This window comes from Psammomys obesus, unplaced genomic scaffold (assembly GCF_907164565.1).
Source record: "Psammomys obesus unplaced genomic scaffold, mPsaObe1.curated_primary_1811, whole genome shotgun sequence".
Classification (NCBI taxonomy): Eukaryota; Metazoa; Chordata; class Mammalia; order Rodentia; family Muridae; genus Psammomys; species Psammomys obesus.
The window spans coordinates 8956793-8975459 of NW_026590677.1; positions in this window are offsets into that span (position 1 = coordinate 8956793).

The following is an 18667-nucleotide window of genomic DNA, read 5'->3' on the forward strand; positions in this document are numbered from 1 at the left end:
AGACAAACATAGGAGAGATTTTAGTAACTGGGCTGTCTACCTTCTCCCGTTTGGTTTTGGTTATAGACATCTTCCCATGGTATAATAATACACTTTGCAACCTGTTCTTTTGACCTGGGTGTCATATATGCACACCCCTCACCAAACAATGTAGCAGGCAATCTGGAACCCACTCACTTCCTCACTTGGGTCATGCTACACATACTCTCATCATTGAGCAAAAATTAATATGTTTTCCCACCCATCCCTGGTAACAATCGTATTTAAACTGTTGCTATTCAAGTGAATTCCCAAGATATCTGGGGGTGGAGAATAGAATGGCTGATCAATCTTGCTTATACTTGTTTTAGGTACATGTACATTAAGACAAAAATTTTAAGGATAACACCTTATCTACCATTGTTTGCCTTGCATAAGTGGGCATGGCTATTATTAAAATTGGATTCATTAAGGGAAGGGACATGTGCATTAAGAAAGAATGAGTGTATGACTGGATCTGTCAATCAAAATTAGAGAATCACCCAAACTCTGTCTCAAAGTAACCTCTGTTTTTAATTTCTTTTTTTAATTTTTAAATAATTTTATACATTCACTTTTATCCCAGCTGTAGCCCACTCCCTCTTTCCCTGCCATTCCTCCCCTCCCTCCCTCATCTCCTCCCTGCCCCCTTCCAAGTCCCTGAGGGGGGGTGTCCTTCTCTCCTTCTGTCTGGCCCTAGCTTATCAGGTATCTTCAGGATGGTTGCAACGTCCTTATCCGTGGCCTAGCAAGGCTGCTCCTCCCTCAGGGAGGAGGGGAAGCACATGAGTTCATGTCAGAAACAATTCCTGTTCCTCTTACTAGGGAACCCACTTGGATACTGAGCTACCATCGGCTATGTCTGAGCAGGGGTTGTAGGTTATATCCATGCATTGTCCTTGGTTGGATAAACAGTCTTATAGAAGACCCCCCACAGTAACCTTTTAAGTCCCATAAAAGTAAACCCTGAATTACAGTGGGATCCTTGAATGTTTTCATTCATGTGGTTTGCTGTGAATTTTGACAGTGTATCCATTTATAACCTACACTATTGTTTTGATTTAAACAAAATTCATCTTGCTACTTTTCAATTATTTGGTTAAGAGACCTGGGTCCTGAAAACACTTTGCCCAGACCCTGACCACCATACCACATTAGGGTATGATAAGATCATACCACATTAGGGTATGATCTTACACTTTTCATCCGTGTTATAAAGACCTGACATGAACAACTCAAACGGTGAAAGGATTTAATATGGTTTCTGGTTGTAAATATTTTAGCTTATCATTGTGGAGACGATATTGTATATCAGGCTAGATAACACCATTGTAGCCAGGAGTGGGGGAAAGGGAGAGAAAATAAACACCACTGCTTTTCTGCCTCCATTCCATCTCTGACCACAGCCAATGGGGTCCTCCTTAAGGGTGAGACTTCCCTGTCATTCTCACCTTCTTAGAAACAGAGGTTTATTTTAATAACCCTCTATGCACTTCTAAATCCAATCAATTTGTTGTGAGAAGAACAAATGAACATTTTGTTGATTTGATTTATTTTTTTTAAATTTTTATTAATTACACTTTATTCACTTTGTAGTCCCCCTGTAGCTCCCTCCCTCTTCTTCTCCCAATCCCTTCCTCCCTCCCCCTTCTCCATGCATGCCCCTCCCCAAGTCCACTGATAGGGGAGGTCTTCCTTTCCTTCCTTCTGATCCTAGTCTATCAGGTCTCATCAGGAATGGCTGCATTGCCTTACTCTGTGGCCTGGTAAAGCTGCTCTCCCCTCAGGGGGAGGAGATCAAAGAGCAGGCCAATCAGTTCATGTCAGAGACAGTTCCTGTCCCCATTACTATGGAACCCACTTGGACACTGAACTGCCATAGGCTACATCTGTGCAGGGGTTCTAGGTTATCTCCATGAATGGTCCTTGGTTGGAGTTTCAGTCTCAGAAAAGACTCCTGTGCCCAGATTTTTTTGTTTTACATATAGTATAGGATAAACCTACTAAAATCTGTACACCTAAAGACACTAATCAAGAGGTAGGACTCTGGCTAAAATGCTCAATCCCCTTCCAAAAAGGCAAAGAGGTTGGACATCAGAAGAAGGAGAAAACAGGGAACAAGTCAGGAGCCTGACACAGAGGACCTCTGAAAAGCTCTGCCCTGCAGACTATCAAAGCGGATGCTGAGACTTGTGGTCAACCTTTGGGCAGAATGCAGGGAATCTTATGAAAGAAGTGGGAAATAGTAAAACCTAGAGAGTACAGGAACTCCACAAGGAGAACAATAGAGCTTTCCTTTTTAACAAGCAACTTTGGTGATTCTTCTGCATACTAACGTCTAAAAGATTACGGATATATATATACTTATTATGTCCATTTTAAGTAGGAACTATAAATTAACTTCTAGTGCTTTGCTGTGGCTCATACAGTGATTAAAAATAATATATGCATTGCAATCACCTCAATTTTTCCTACAAACCCATAGTTCTTGCTATCATTGTTCTAGCACTGCCTGACTAGATGCAGACACAATTTTTCCATTTCAAATCTATATTTGTGAAAATACTACCTTAGTTAGAATTTCTACAATATGTGATAGAACACCATGACCAAACATACCTTGAGGAGGAAAGATTTTATAAGTCCATCCCTGACTGAAGCCACATCACTCAGGGCAGGAACCCGAAGGTAAAAACTGATGGACAGGCCATGGAAGTGTGTTGCTTACTGGCTTGTTCTCTATGGTTTACTCATATTGCTCTCTTTGTACCCTAGGACGTCCTAACCAGAAGTGGTACCTCAGACAATAGACTGTAAAATGTTTGGCTTGGACTACATCTGATTGCAACTTTGTAAAAGATCTTGAGGCATAGGACTCAGATATGTCAGATATGTCCTAAGCTTCTGATGTATAATTGTTGGGATCATAAAATCATAATGTTTCATATGTTACTTTTGGAATTAATTTGATATATAACATTAAACAAAACATGTATTTATTTTTATGAATGTGTAAAAGTAGGGGTTATATATGTCTATGTGTGTGAGCAGGTTGTGCACATGTATGCATGCATGGTTGTGGAGACCAGAGGACAATCTTAAGTTTTGTTCTTCAGGTACTGTCTACCTTTTTATTCTTAATTTTATTTAACTATTTTATTTGTATGGGTGTTTTTACTGCATATATGTCGGTTCACTATGTCTGTGCCTGGTCCTGAGGAGGCCAAAAGATGGAACCAACTCCCCTAGACATGAAATAATAGACAGTTGTTGACTGTTTGTGGGTGTTGAGAATTGAACTCAGGTTCTCCAAAAGAACAGCCAGTATTCAATTTTTAATTAAAATTTTTATTTTTTTATAATAATTACTGTTTATTCACTTTGTATCCCAGCTATAGCCCCTCCCTCTTCCCCTTTCAATCCCACCCTCTCTCCCTCATCTCCTCCTATGCCTCTCTCCAAGTCCACAGATAGGGGAGGTCCTCTTCCCCTTCCGTCTGATCCTAGCCTATCAGGTCTCATCAGAACTGGCTGCATTGTCCTTCTCTGTGGCCTGGCAAGGCTGCTCCCACACCAGGGGGAGGTCAAAGAGCTAGCCACTGAGTTCATGTTAGAGACAGTCCCTGTTCCCCTTACTAGGGTACCCACTTGGATACTGAGCTGCCATGGGTTACATCTGAGCAGGGGTTCTAGGTTATATCCATGAATGGTCCTTGGTTGGAGTATCAGTCTCACAAAAGACCCCTGTGCCCAGATATTTTGGTTCTGTTGCTCTCCTTGTGGAGCTTCTGTCCTCTCCAGCTCTTACTATCTCCCTTCTTTCCTAAGATTCCCTGCACTCTGCCCAAAGTTTGTTTATAGATCTCAGTATCTGCTTTGTTACACTGCTGGGTACTAGACATATAATATAGGATAAACATACTAAAATCTATAGACATATAATATAGGATAAACATACACCTAAAGAAGCTAAGCAAGAAGGAGGACCCAGGGTAAGATGATCAATCCTTACTCAGAAAGGCAAAAGGGACCGACATTGGAAGAAGAAGAAGAAGAAAACAGGAAACAGTACAGGAGCCTACCACATAGGACATCTGAAAGACTCCAGCCAGCATTCCTAACTACTGAGCTATCTATCCTGCTCCTAACATTTTCATTTTTAGGTTAGGGTCTCTTGATGACTTAAAATCATCAAATAGACTAGGCTGGCTGCTCAGTAAGCCCCAGGGATTCACCCATCTCTACCTTCTCAGTGCTAGGTTTACAAGCACTTGACACCTTGTTGAACTTCCATGTTTCATAAATCATTGGTTCTGAGGATAAAACTAAGGTCCCAATTATCGCAAGGCAATCTTTCCAGCTAGAGCAGAATGTTGGTTATTTTTTAAAAAAATAAAATAACTAGAAAAAATGCTGCACATTAAAATGAACAATGTCCAGTCAGTATTACAATTTTCATTAGTCTCACAAATTTTAACCCCAAACTTCATATATTAATAAAAAATAAATTGTATGTCTAAGGAATACTTTTTTGCTGTATCATGTTGCAAAAAAAGCAGAGGCAGCTTATGTAACTATTTCTACTAATTCACAACTTTTTATACAAAATAGCATACTTGAAAAAGCAGCCTTATATTAAATTCAGGCCTCGTGGTACCACTTTGAAAGTTTTGCAAATGCTAGGAGAAAAGCCAATCTATTATATGCAATTAAAAACAAGGATATACTGAGGGTCAATGAGGGGTTTCACATATATCATAGTAATTCAAACATTCATTTGATAACATGATATCTGCATTTTGCACAGGTTTGGTAAAATAGTTGTATCTAAATAGCTTTCTCAAAGTAACCTGTTTATCTCTAGAAGAAGAAAAGAATTCCTAGATTATACAGCAGGCTGAAAAAAGTTAGAAATATGCAGACATCTATCATGAGGTTACCAGTCACACTGTGGTAACATCTATAGGGAAACATTATATTTTGGTACTCTTTAGAGAAAATATTAGAGCAAGATGATAGAATAAAAAAAACTGAGAGAACAGGCATCTAAGTTCTTTAGTTATTGGATTTGATTGAGTAAGCAATGACATATCTCTCATCAAAGAGACCTTTGGCTTTTTTTTTCTCATGAAGCTCAAAATTTGGATATTAATATAAATAGATGGAGGCTACAATCTGGGGATCCAGAAACCTCTATTCTTAGAAATGGGAATGCCCTCTGAGGATTATAAATTCATAAATCTGATAATGTACATGATTTTCCATTTCCTTGGATAAAAAAATTGTCATTGACAAGTTTGGGAACATTAATTAATGTTCCCAATTAATTATGTAATCAATTTAATTATTTAATCAATTAATAATTTAATCAGTGTAATCTCTATTGCCATGTAGGCATAGTTATAGAAGCATTTCAGCAAAAGAAAATTAATGATGATTATATAGCATGACTTTGTAGATATTTTAAGTGGCTTGAGGTTCAAATAGGTAGAAGCTGAATGGCAAATTTTAGATGTTAGTAAAGGAAATTGTAAAAATGTTATTAGAAATGTACAGGTACAACAGAGAGAAGAAAAGATGCAAACACAGGGCAGGAAAAAAAACCCAAACCCAAAACAAACAAACAAAGATCAATTCATTAGTTTGGACCACAATATCCAGCTAGTGAGAGAAGTAAAAGATATTAAAAACAAGTGTTAATTAGTGTTACTATTCAGGATGCTAAAGTATGTGTTTAAATAGAAATAAAAAGAGTTTCAATCAGTGGGAAATTTATAATATGATATCCCAACAGAAGTGGAAAATAAAACTAATGAGTGTCAGAGGAATAAAGTATATCACATACCTAGCATTGTAATTAGCTAAAGTCCGTGTAAAATTTTTGGATATAAAATACAATATAATGGGGGAGATCCAAGATGGAAGCGGCCAGTGTACACCATATCTGAGGGGCACAGTACCAGAAACTCTGAAATTGGTGAGTGGAGGGGCAGCTCAAGCCAGAACATCAACATTGAGGCTTCCTGGGCAAGAGATGAGGAAGCTCTCAGATGGACATGAGCTGAGACCATTTGGATCCAGGTCATCTGCGGATGTTTGCAGGGTCTAAGAGTGGTGAATATTCAACCCTCCCTGCGCTTCGCCTTAAGGGGCCTCCTTCCTTGGGGGAGGCAGCCTGCAGTACCTGCTGCTCCTAGGATGGACCGCCCTGCTTTGTTGTTGAGACAGCAGAGGCAGGACTCCTAAGTCCGCAGTGGCAAGAAGCAGTACAGCCCTCTCAGGTCCGTGGGCAGCTGTACAGGTTTCCCAGAGCCTCCCAGTGGGTGTCTGTACAGGCCTCTCAGTTCTGTGGCTGCTGTGGGTGACTGTGTGGGCCTACCAGCGGGCTGCAGTATGGGTCTCCTACCTAGGTCTGCAGTTGGCTGTACAGGCTTCCCAGGGCCTCCCAGTAGGTGACTGTACTGTCTTCCAAGGTCTGCAATGGTGGCAGGCAACTGTGTGCCCCTTCAAGGCCTCTCAGTGGGCTGTTTTACTAGCCTCCCAGGTCTGCAAGGGTGGCAATGGGCTACCAGCTGGCCCTAAGAGGAGCGTCCATGCTCCATCACTGAGAAAACAGAAATGGCTACCCCAAGTAAGGGTCTCCATGCCTAGCAGACAAACAGTGGACACCACTGAGCTGACTGATCCCTCACATTCTCATTTGACCCTGAAGGCCCAAATCTGATAGAAGAGAACAGGGAGGACCCCTGTGCTTTCTGATTAGGCTTGCTACCTAATGTGGGTGTGCCTTCAAGTGAGTGCATGCAGAATCCCAGATCCAGGGTCTCTCTATGCTAGCAGCTAGACATTGGATCCCTCCCACCCACACACCCACTGTGGGCAACATAGGGATCCTTGGGACAGTGTTCTCAACACTGAAGACCCTGTTCTGTGAGTCAAGACAAACAATAACTGGAGCCCAGACAGATATGAATACCAGGAGGACAGTATGACAGGCCTTTAAGCCTCTGAGATATTCAGGGGACCTGCACAAGTGCTAGCACCCACACCTGCTCCTGCTAGTTTAAGCCCCACATTCCAGGCATCTACATGCTTTAGCACCCAGTCCTTCAAGGCGCACACTTCCACGCACATGCCTGTGCTTGCTCATCTGTACATGTGCACCTGGGTTGCAAACTTCCTCTCTTAGCTACAGCTAAAAGAACAACACGTATTCTCAAAGCAGTGGACCTCTCTCATCTTCCTGAAGGATACTCCAGACATCAGAAAAGATGGAACCAATCTGAGGTAAAGACTCCATGAACAAACAGCAAAGGTTACAGAAAATCAGATGACTAGAGGTCAGCATAAGAACATGTCCAATAAAAATCAGGACATCATGGCTTCACCAGGAACCCCAAAAATCAATGGATATTTTAATTCATTGGAAACACAGGAAAATGATTTGAAAGCAATGATTATCCAGTTATTAAAGGCACATAGAGAGGAAACAAACAAATTTATCAAAGAAATACAGGAAAATAAAGCCAAACAAATAGAGGCACAGGTTGAGGCAAGAGTAGAGGCATATGGAGAGGAAACAAAGTTCTCAAAGAAATACAGGCAACTACAGCCAAACAAAGAGATGCACAAGTAGAGGCACATTTATTGGCAGATAGATAGAGAGGAAATAAACAAAAAATAGAGGCTATCATGGAAAGACAGGAATCCACATTCAAACAGATGAAGGAAATGGTGCAAGACATGAAAACAGAATTAGAATCAATAAAGTAAACACAAACAGAGAAAACCCTGGAGCTGGAGAATATAAACAAAACATTAGGAACCACAAAGTTAAGCATCACCAACAGAATAAAAGAGATGGAAGAAAGAATCTCAGGTGCTGAAGATACACTTCCAAAAAATGATACATCTCTCAAACAAAAAGAAAAATCTGAAAAGTTCCAAACACAAAACATCCAAGAAATCAAGGACGCCCATGAAAAGACAAAATTTAAGAATAATAGGAATAGATGAAAACAAACATTCTAGGTACTAAGGTCCAGAAAATATTTACAAGAAAATCATAGAAGAAAATTTTCCAAACTTAAAGAAAGGGATGTCCATAAACATACAGCAGGCTTACAGAACACCAAATAGCCTAGACCAGAAAAGAAAATCCTCACGTCATATAGTAGTCAAAACACTAAATCTACAGAACAAAGAAAAAAAATATTAAAAGCAGCAAGGGGAAAAGGCCAAGTAACATGTAAAGGTAGACTTTTGAGAATCACCACAGACTTCTCAACAGAAACTATGAAAAGCAGAAGGGCCTGGGCAGATGTCATGCAGACTCCTAGGGACTACAGATGCCAAGCCAGACTACTATACCCAGCAAAGCTTTCAATCAACATAAATAAAGAAAACAAAATATTCAATGACAAAACAAAACTTAAACAATATCCACACAGCAACTCAGCCCTAAAGAAGATATTAGAAGGAAAACTCCAATGCACTGAAAACAACTACACCCAAGAAAACACAGGATATAGATAACTTCACAACAAAAATTAGAAGAAAACAAGCATTAAAACATAGTACCACCACCAACTCCACAATAAAAAGAACTAACGTTCACTAGTTACTATTATCTATCAAAATCAGCACACTCATCTCTCCAATAAAAAGACAGACTAACAGAATGGTTGCGGAAACAAGATCCAACATTCTACGGCATCCAAAAAACACACCTCTGCAACAAAGATAAACACTACCTCTGAGTAAATGTTTTTCAAGCAAATAGACTGAGAAAATAAGCTGGGATATCTATCCTAATATCTAATAAAACAGAATTTCATCCAAAATTAATCAAAAAAGATGAGGAGGGGCACTTCATTCTCATCAAAAGAAAAATCGACCAGGAGGACATAACAATTATGAACATCTATGCCTCATACACAAGAGCACCTACATTTGTAAATAAAACATTATTAAAGCTTAAATCACAAATTGATCCCAACAACATAATAGTGGGAGACTTCAACACTCCACTCACACCACGGGACAGATCATCTAGACAGAAGCTAAATAGGGAAATAATGACATTAACAGAGGTCTTAAATAAAATGGACCTAATAAATGTCTACAGAACTTTTTACCCAAACTCAAGAGAGTATACCTTCTTTTCAGCACCTTATGGAATCTTCTCAAAAATTGGTCGGTCACAAATCAAGCCTCAACAGATACAAGAAGATCAAAATAATCCCATGTATCCTATCAGACCACCATGGCCTAAAACTAGAATAGCAGAAATAACAAAAAGCCTACATATACATGGAAACTAAAGAATTCTCTACACAAAACAGTTTAGTCAGGGAAGAAATGAAAAAAAGTAATAAGAGACTTCCTAAAATTCAAAGAAAATGAAGGCAGAACTTACCCAAACTTATGAGACACAATGAAAGCAGTGATAACAGGAAAGTTCACAGCACTAAGTGCCTCCAGAAAGATGTTGGAGACATCTCAAACAAGCAACTTAATGGTACACCTAAAAGCCCCAGGGGAAAAAAGAAGTAGACATACCAAGAACAGTAGACAATTGAAAATAATCAAACTCAGACCTGAAATCAATGAATTAGAAACAAAGAAAACAATTCAAAGAAACAATGAGACCAAGAGCTGGTCCTTTGAGAAAATCAACAAGATAGACAAACCTTTAGCCAAACTAACTAAAAGACAGAGAGAAACCATCCAAATAAGCAAAATCAGAACAAAAATGGGGATGTAACAACAGACACTGAGGAAATTCAAACAATCATTAGGTCTTAATACAAAAGCATATATGCCACAAAATTTGAAAATATAAATAAAATGGACAGTTTTCTTGTTAGATTCCACTTAACAAAATTAAACCAAGATCAGGTAGATTGAATAGTCCTAAATCCCCCAAGAAAAAGGAGCAGTCATCAAAAGTCTCCCATCCAAAAACGCCTAAGCCAGATGGCTTCAGGGCAGAATTCTACCAGACCTTCAAAGAAGAGCTAACTCCACTTCTCTTCAAACTATTCCACAAAATAGAAACAGAAGGAACATTAAAAAACTCATTCTATGAAGCCACAGTCACCTTGATACCTAAACCACACAAAGACCCAACAGAAATAGAACAATTCAGATGTATCTCTCTTATGAACATTGATGCAAAAATACTCAATATAATACTTACAAACCGCATCCAAGAACACATAAAAGAAACCATCCGCCATCAGCAAGTAGGCTTCATCCCAGGCATGCAGGGGTGGTACAATACACAGAAATCCATCAATGTATTTCATCAAATAAACAAACTGAAGGAGAAAAACCACACCACATGATCATCTCCTTAGATGCCAAAAAAGCATTTGACAAAATCCAATACCCATTCATTTTTAAAGTCTTGGAGAGATCAGGGATACAAGGCACATACCTAAACATAGTAGAGGCAATATACAGCAAGCCTATAGCCAACATCAAACTGAATGGAGAGAAACTTAAATCAATCCCACTGAAATCAGGGACAAGGCAATGCTGCCCACTGTCTCCATATCTCTTCAACATAGTACTTGCATTCGTAGCTAAAACAGTAAGACAATTAATGGTATCAACTAAATGGATACAAATTGGAAAGGAAGAAGTCAAAGTATCACTATTTGCAGATGATATGATATTATACATGAGTGACCCTTAAAAATTTAACCAGAGAGAGCCTTCAGCTGATAAACACCTTCAGCATAGTGGCTGGATACAAAAAAAAAAATCAGTAGCCCTCTTGTATACGAGAGACAAAAAGGATGAGAAAGAAATTAGGGAAACTACATCCTTCACAGTAGCCACAAATACCATATAGTATCTTGGTGTGACTCTAACCAAGCAAGTGAAAGAACTGTTTGAAAAAAATTTCAAGTCTCTGAAGAAAGAAATTGAAGAAGATATTAGAAGTTAGAAAGATCTCCCATACTCATGGATCAGTAAGATTAACATAGTGATAACAGAAAATGGCCATCCTTCCAAAAGTAGATTCAACACATTTCCCATCAAAATACCAACACAATTCTTTACAGACCTTGAAAAAAAAAACTTTCAACCTCATATGGACAAACAAAAAACCAAATCGCCAAAATAATCTTGTAAAACAACAGATTGTCTGAAGGTATCCAAATCTCTGATATCAAGCTGTACTACAGAGCAATAGTAATAAACACTGCATAGTTTTGGAATAGAAACAAAATGGTAAATCAATTGAATCAAATGGATGACCCAGAAATAAACCCACACACCTATGGGTAATTGATTTTTGACAAAAAAGCCAAAACCATACAATGGATAAAAGACAGCATCTTCAGCAAATGGTGCTGGGCTAACTGGATGTCTAGGTGTAGAAAAAAGCAAATAGATCCATATTTATCACCCTGCACAAAACTAAAGTTCAAGTGGATCAAAGACCTCAACATAAAACCAGACATACTAAAACTGTTAGAAGAAAAAGTGGGCAAGAGCTTAGCACTCATTGGCACAGGAGACAACTTCCTGAACCAACAGCACAAGCTGTAAGATCAATAATAAATGGGACCTCATGAAACTGAAAAGCTTTTGTAAAGCAAAGGACATCGTCGTCAGAACAAAACAGCCTACAGATTGGGAAAGGATCTTCACCAACCTTATATCTGACAGAAGGCTAATATCCAGAATATATAAAGAACTCAAGAAGTTAAAAAGCAACAAATCAAATTATCCAATTTAAAAAATGAGATACAGAGCTAAACAGAGAACTCTCAATAGAGGAATATCAAATGGCAGAGAAACACTTAAAGAAATACTCAGTGTCCTTAGTCATCAGGAAAATTCAAATCAAAATGACCCTGAGTTTTCACCTTACACCCATCAGAATGTCTAAGATCAAAAACTCAAGGAATGATACATGCTGGAGAGGATGTGGAGAAAGGGAACCCTCCTTCATTGCTGGTGGGAATGTAAACTTGTACAACCACTTTGAAAGAGCTTTCTCAGACAATTAGGAGTAGCGCTTCCTCAAGATCTAGCTATACCACTCCTAGGCATATATCCAAAATATGTTCAAGTATACAACAAGTACATTTGCTCAACCATGTTTGTAGCAGCTTTATTCGTAATAGACAGAATCTGGAAACAACTCAGTTGTCCCTCAACCAAGGAACAGATACAGAAATTGTGGTACATTTACACAATGGAATATTACTCAGCAATTAAAAACAAGGAAATCATGAAATTTGCAGGCAAATGGTGGAATCTTGAAAAGATCATCCTGATTGAGGTATCCCAGAAGGAGAAAGACACACATGGTATATACTCACTTATAAGTGGATATTGGATTTTTAATATAGGATAAACATACTAAAATCTATACACCCAAAGAAGCTAAGCAAGAAGGATGACCCTGGGTAAGATGATCAATCCTTACTCAGAAAGGCAGACAGAATGGGCATTGGAAGAGGGAGAAAACAGGAAACAGGACAGGATCCTACCACAGAGGGACTCTGAAAGACTCTACCCAGCAGTGTATCAAAGTGGATGCTGAGGTTCATAACCAAACTTTGGGTAGAGAGCAGGGAATCTTATGAAAGATGGGGGAGATAGAAAGACCTGGAGGGGACAAGAGTTCCACAAGGAGAGCAACAGAACCAAAAAATCTGGGCCCAGTGGACTTCTCTGAGATAGATACTCCTACCAAGGACCATCCATGTAGATAACCTAGAACCCCTGCACAGATGCAGCCCATGGCAGTTCAGTCTCTAAGTGGGTACCCTAGTAAGGTGAACAGGGACTGTCTCTGACATGAACTCAGTGGCTGGCTCAGTGATCACTTCCCCCTGAGGGGGTTACAACGTTACCAGGCCACAGAGGAAGACAATGCAGCCAGTCCTGACGAGACTTGATAGGCTAGGGTGAGATAGAAGGGGAGGAGGTCCTCTCTTATTAGTGGGCTTGGAGAGGGGCAATGGAGTAGATGAGGGAAAAAGGTTGAGATTGAGAGGGAATGAGTGAGGGGTCTACAGCTCAGATACAAAATAATAATTTTAATTAGTATAAAAAAGAAAAATTAAAATAAAAAACAAAAAGGAAAATATCAAAAACCTCAAGAAAATCTATAAATTAAACTGTATAATATTTATAACACTATAAGAATAAGAAAAAAGCAAATATAAAGGTGCGTTTTTTAATATTATACCCATCAGCCAGTAAGAAAAATATTATACCCATCAGGCAGTAAAAAACATCCCCGTGTGTAAAACTAGTGAGTAATGACAAAAAAAAAATGTAACAATGGAGCTTTGAGTAAACTATTTGTATTCACTGTGTAAATACTGTGATGGCTGCCTTCATGCTAGCAATATATTATCACTTAATGTAGACTTGAAAAGAAATGTACACAATTATCTATCATGAATGCACCATCAGCTTAGGAACCTTCCTCATAAAGGTGATAAGTCCAGTCAAAATACCATGTTAGGAAAACGAAAGATGAAGCTGAGAAAATAAAACATCTTTTGTAAAGGAGATCTAGGATAAGTATAAAAGAGAAGCTAAGGGAATACTAGATCAAGGTAGACATGCAGACACAAGTGTTATGCTTTAATCTTGTGAGAAATGACTACAAGAAAGAGTATATGGTACATAGAAGAGGGAGGAAGAGATTATGCAGACACAGGAATCATTTGAAGGAGTGTTTGACCAAGCATAGACTTTGGAGTGAGGAGGAAAATCATAGTTCAAATATTGACACAACACTTACAAGTCCTATGATTTTGAATAAAGTTGCATAACCTGTCCCCTTAGCTGTATTTATTTTACCTGTAAAACATAGAAAATGTCCAATTGATATGCAATCATATACCAAGTTCTAGTAAACGTTAGCTCTTAATATTGTAAAGCAAGCAAAATGAAAGCAAAAAGATTTCATTTATTAAAATGAATAGTTCAGTGTTTAAAAGTTAAGAAAATTTTTGAGATTTATAAAGTATTTACTGATGCCAGGTGTAATAATTTTTCTCTCAGAATGCTGTACAATATTTGAATCATTGATGAACTGCTTAGGAAAATTGAGATTTTTGGGTCTAGTTCATGTCAACTATAATTCCAAAGTAAAGTAGTGTTTCATCAAATGATTGAAATTCAGACTAATTAGGGATTCAAGATATGTTCTTATCCAAGTTTACAGTGACCATAAGCCATGTGTGCCTATTAATTAAAAATGTGTATAATGTAATTGGAGATATGCTAAAAGTGTAAAATGCACATAAAATTTCAAAACCAATATTTTGTTGATAACTTTTATTATTTATTAAATACCATACCATTTGAATACAGTGTCAAATATATCTTTCTTCCTTCCTTCCTTCCTTCCTTCCTTCCTTCCTTCCTTCCTTCCTTCCTTCCTTCCTTCCTTCCTTCCTTCCTTCCTTCCTTTCTTTCTTTCTTTCTTTCTTTCTTTCTTTCTTTTATAATTCAAGATGACCCTGGGCACAGCCTCTTTTCCCTACTCTCTTCCCAGCCACTCCTCCTGCCCACCATATCTACTCCTCCTCTGTTTCACTTCAAAAAGAGCAGGCCTCCCAGTGATATCAGCTGAACACGGCACAGCAAAGATACAATAAGAATAAGCACAAATCCTCATATCAAGGTTGGATGAGACAACCCAGTAGTCAGAGATACTCCCTCTCCCACCGTTAAGAGGCCTCCAAAACCCCAAGCTAAACAATCACAGCAAGTATGCAGATAGCCTAGCATGCAGTCTCTGTGATTGCTACTTCGGTCTCTGGAGAACCTATAAACCCTGCTTAGTTGATTCTGTGTTCTTCTGGTGTCCTTGACTCCTGCTGCTCCTATAATCCTCCTTCCTCCTTTTCTGCAGGGTTCCCAGAGTGCCATTGCCTAATGTTTGGCTGTGGGTCTCTGCATCTGTTTCCATCCATCAGTTGCTGGAAGAAGCCTCTCCGATGATGACTGGACTAGGCACAAATCTATGTGTATAGCAGAATATCATCAGGAATTGTTTTATTTCTTCTTCTTTTTCTCCTTCTTCCTCCTCTTCTTCTTTTTCTTCTCCCAGTCATGTTTTCTTTTATTGTAGGTCTCTGAGTGATTCAGCTTTTGCTTATTAATAAAATTAATTTCACTCAAATATTGATACCTTTAAAATTCTTTTTACCACAAAACTCAAAATTAGACATGTGGCTCAAAATATATTTCTATTGAACAGCTATTAGTCTAAATTTTTTTTGAGACAAGGTTTCTCTGTGTAGTCTTGGCTGTCCTGAACTCATTTTATAGACCAGGCTGGCCTAGAATTCACAGAGATTCATCTGCCTCTGCCTCTACTCATAGATTAGCTCATTAAAGTAACAATAACTTTTTATGATTCTAGAGGCTGAGGGTTAGAATGGCACCCTCATGGTTCAGTTCTGGTGAAGGATTTCTTCCTGATTTCAGGTGGCTCCCTTCTTCCTCTACACTTACAGGCAGAGAAAGTCATTTCCTGTTGTTGTTTTTATTTTTTCCTAATTTTTAGGCTTAGTAATCACAACATGAGTTTCTCACTCTCATGACCTGATCTAATTCTAATTACGCTCAAAAGGCCTTATTGGTAAATGTCGTCATATAAGGAATTGGGGTTTTAAGTGGGAGGTTTGGGTAGAAACTGTCATTCACTCCACATAAATCAATAATCAAAAATGCAAATGAGAACAAGAACATTTTTCTAGTATCAAGTCGGGAAATATTTTATTAACAGCTAATAGTTTTTCTTCTTTTATTTATTTTCACTCTACAAGATCTCACTCTTTAGCTTAAGCTGACCTTGAACTCACTATCTAGAACAACTGGCCTCTAACTCAGTTCCTGCCCTAGCCTCATGAAAGCTGGAGTTCCAATTGTGACCTACAACAGCCAGTTAAAATAACTAACATTGCTTTACCATGTATATTGGAAGTACTTTATGCTATATGTTACCCAGTTTCCTTCACCACATAACTTTTACAATAAATATATTGTCATAAAGGGATTGAAGTTATACATCAGAAGCCACAGACTGAACACATATGGTGTTTCTCTTATTGAGCAACTTTTAGAAGTGGTGATTCTGGAAAAAACAAAGACAAACCCAAAACATGAGCACTTTCATTTATTGCTGGTGACAGTGAGTGAGAATTGGTGTAACTTTTCAGGAAGATAGTTTGAAAATGTGCATTAAAAGCCTTAAAATGCATAAATATATTAAGTATGCCCTGAAGAGCCCTTCAGTTTGAGAGTGTGGGGAGATAGAAGAGGGACAGGAGAAAGGGGCAGTGTTGAAAACAGGAAATTGATAAGATGAAGTGTTGTAATTATATTTTACTTAATTTCTCTATTATTATTATTATTTTCAAGTTATTAATTTTGAATCCCAGTTGTAGCCTCCTCCCTCATCTCCTCCCAGTCGCACTGACCCTCTCTCTTCACTAGTCCACTGGATAGGGGAAGTCCTCCTTCTCTACTGTCTGACTCTAGCTTATCAGGTCCCATCAGGACTGACTAGATCCTCTTCCTCTGTGAGCTGGCTAGGTCATCCAACCAGGGAGAAGTGATCAAGGAGCAGACAACTGACTTCATGTCAGAGACTGTCTCTTCTCTCCTTACTAAGGAACCTACATGGAGACTGAGATGTCTATGGGCTACATCTGAGCAGGGGGTCTTGTAAATACAAGCCAGGCAGTGGTGGCTCATGCCTTTAAATCTCAGCACTAGGAAGGAAGAGGAAGGCATATCTGGGTCATTTTGAGTTCAGTCTGGTCTGCAGAGTGAGTCACAGGACAGCCAGGGCCACACAGAGGATCTTTGATTAAAAAAAAATGTAACTATAAAAAGCTCTAAAACAACTCTGTAACCTGGAACTTCTATGTTTATTACTATGTCCCAGTTGAACAGTCACAAAAAAGTGTCCTGTGTAGAGGCTGTTATTACAGCAAAGGCAATTTTAGATGAATTTGAAGAATAATTGGCTAAAACAGATTGGAACATTAAGGAAGTTTATGATGTCACATAGCTGATCAGGGCTGAGAGATTTAGCAAGTAAATGATGTCATGAAGGACCCAAGTTATTTTTATCTTTAGCCAATTTTGCCATGGTAGTGTGAGCCTCATACTTATTCCTCATATAACAAGATGGCTTAAGATGATGCTAATTGTGAGTACACTTGTTTTTATTTCTGTCCCTCAGGAAATGAGGGGAAATCTTTCTTGCCAACTATAGGATTAAAAAGCAATCTCTTCCACATGATTGATTCATTAGAAAATGGTTGCCCATTTACAACCAATAATACCCTACCAGTAAATTTTAGGCACACCCAGAAAAATTAAGATAAGTATCTTTATATGAGTAGTGAGGCGGTTTGGTGAGGGATACATCTAGAAGGTTATAGTTCTATTGAGGAAGAATGGAAAAACTGATATTAGGTAAGTGTATATACTACACTAGGAGCCTCAAAACTGGAAATGACTCAGGATACTTTAGACCCCTAAGAGGTCTCTGGGCAGGAAGTTAAAGACAGCAAGAAGACAGATCAAATAACCTTTGGAAGGAAAGAAGGCCAGTTCAGGATGTGCTAACACTCAGGGAGATTAGAGCCAGGAGGAGAGAGAGATAAGGAACACAGAAGTAATTCAGGGTAGGATACTTATATGAGAGAAGTCTGAGGGATCCTTTGGATCCTAGAGGTAAAAACCAAAATGATTTTGGTTCATTTGTTACCAGGTACAATAAGGCTTCTCAGGCTAAACAGAACTCATGTGTCTGTGCCCACAGAATACAGACAAAAACATTGAGCTGGGCTAAAGAAAAGGAAGGCCAAGAAGAAATTCTTTACAATTGTCACTCTTGTCACATATGCAAAACCTCCTTTCTTAGAATGTTGTTGTGCTTGAAGGACCAGCACCAGTTTTACTAGGCTCACCTTTTCCTCCAGAACTAGGTAGAAAGTGGGCTCTGAATGCTATTGCACAAGATCCCTGGAAAATGAGCACTTTGGTTGTTTTAGATTCAAATGCTTCCAGGGTTTTTAAAGGCTTTCACTGTTTATTCATTTAGAAGGCTCATAGCATACACACCATACCATAAACTATTCTCCCTCCTCTGTCTGCCTTTCTAGATCTCCTCCCTACAGAAGATATCAGCCCATATCCTTCCTCATGACAGCTTTGCTAATTCTACAGATCCTCTCTTTCTTTGATTCCTATTTACCTTACAGGATCTTATATTTTTAAATTACTTTTTCAAGAAGTTGTTATTCCCACCCAGGTGTTCTATGTTTCTTACTTTCAATCTCATCCCATGAGGTCTTGGCTTTCAGAGACCCTAGGCCATTGAGTGATCTGTGAATTGGTTTCTCTGTTTCTCTGCTTGTCATTTCTTAATCCAGTCTCCACAAGAAAATAGAGTCTGCTCATCCACTCAGTTATATCCACTAAATGTCTCCATTGCACTCAAATACTTATTACAGATCAAATATTTACCATAGTCTTTAGGTCCTGCAAGACCTTGGACCATGGCCACCTAGATAACATAGCCAGTCCACCCCTGTATTGCTAATCTCCAGTTATACTGGTTTTTCTCAGTTCTTAAATG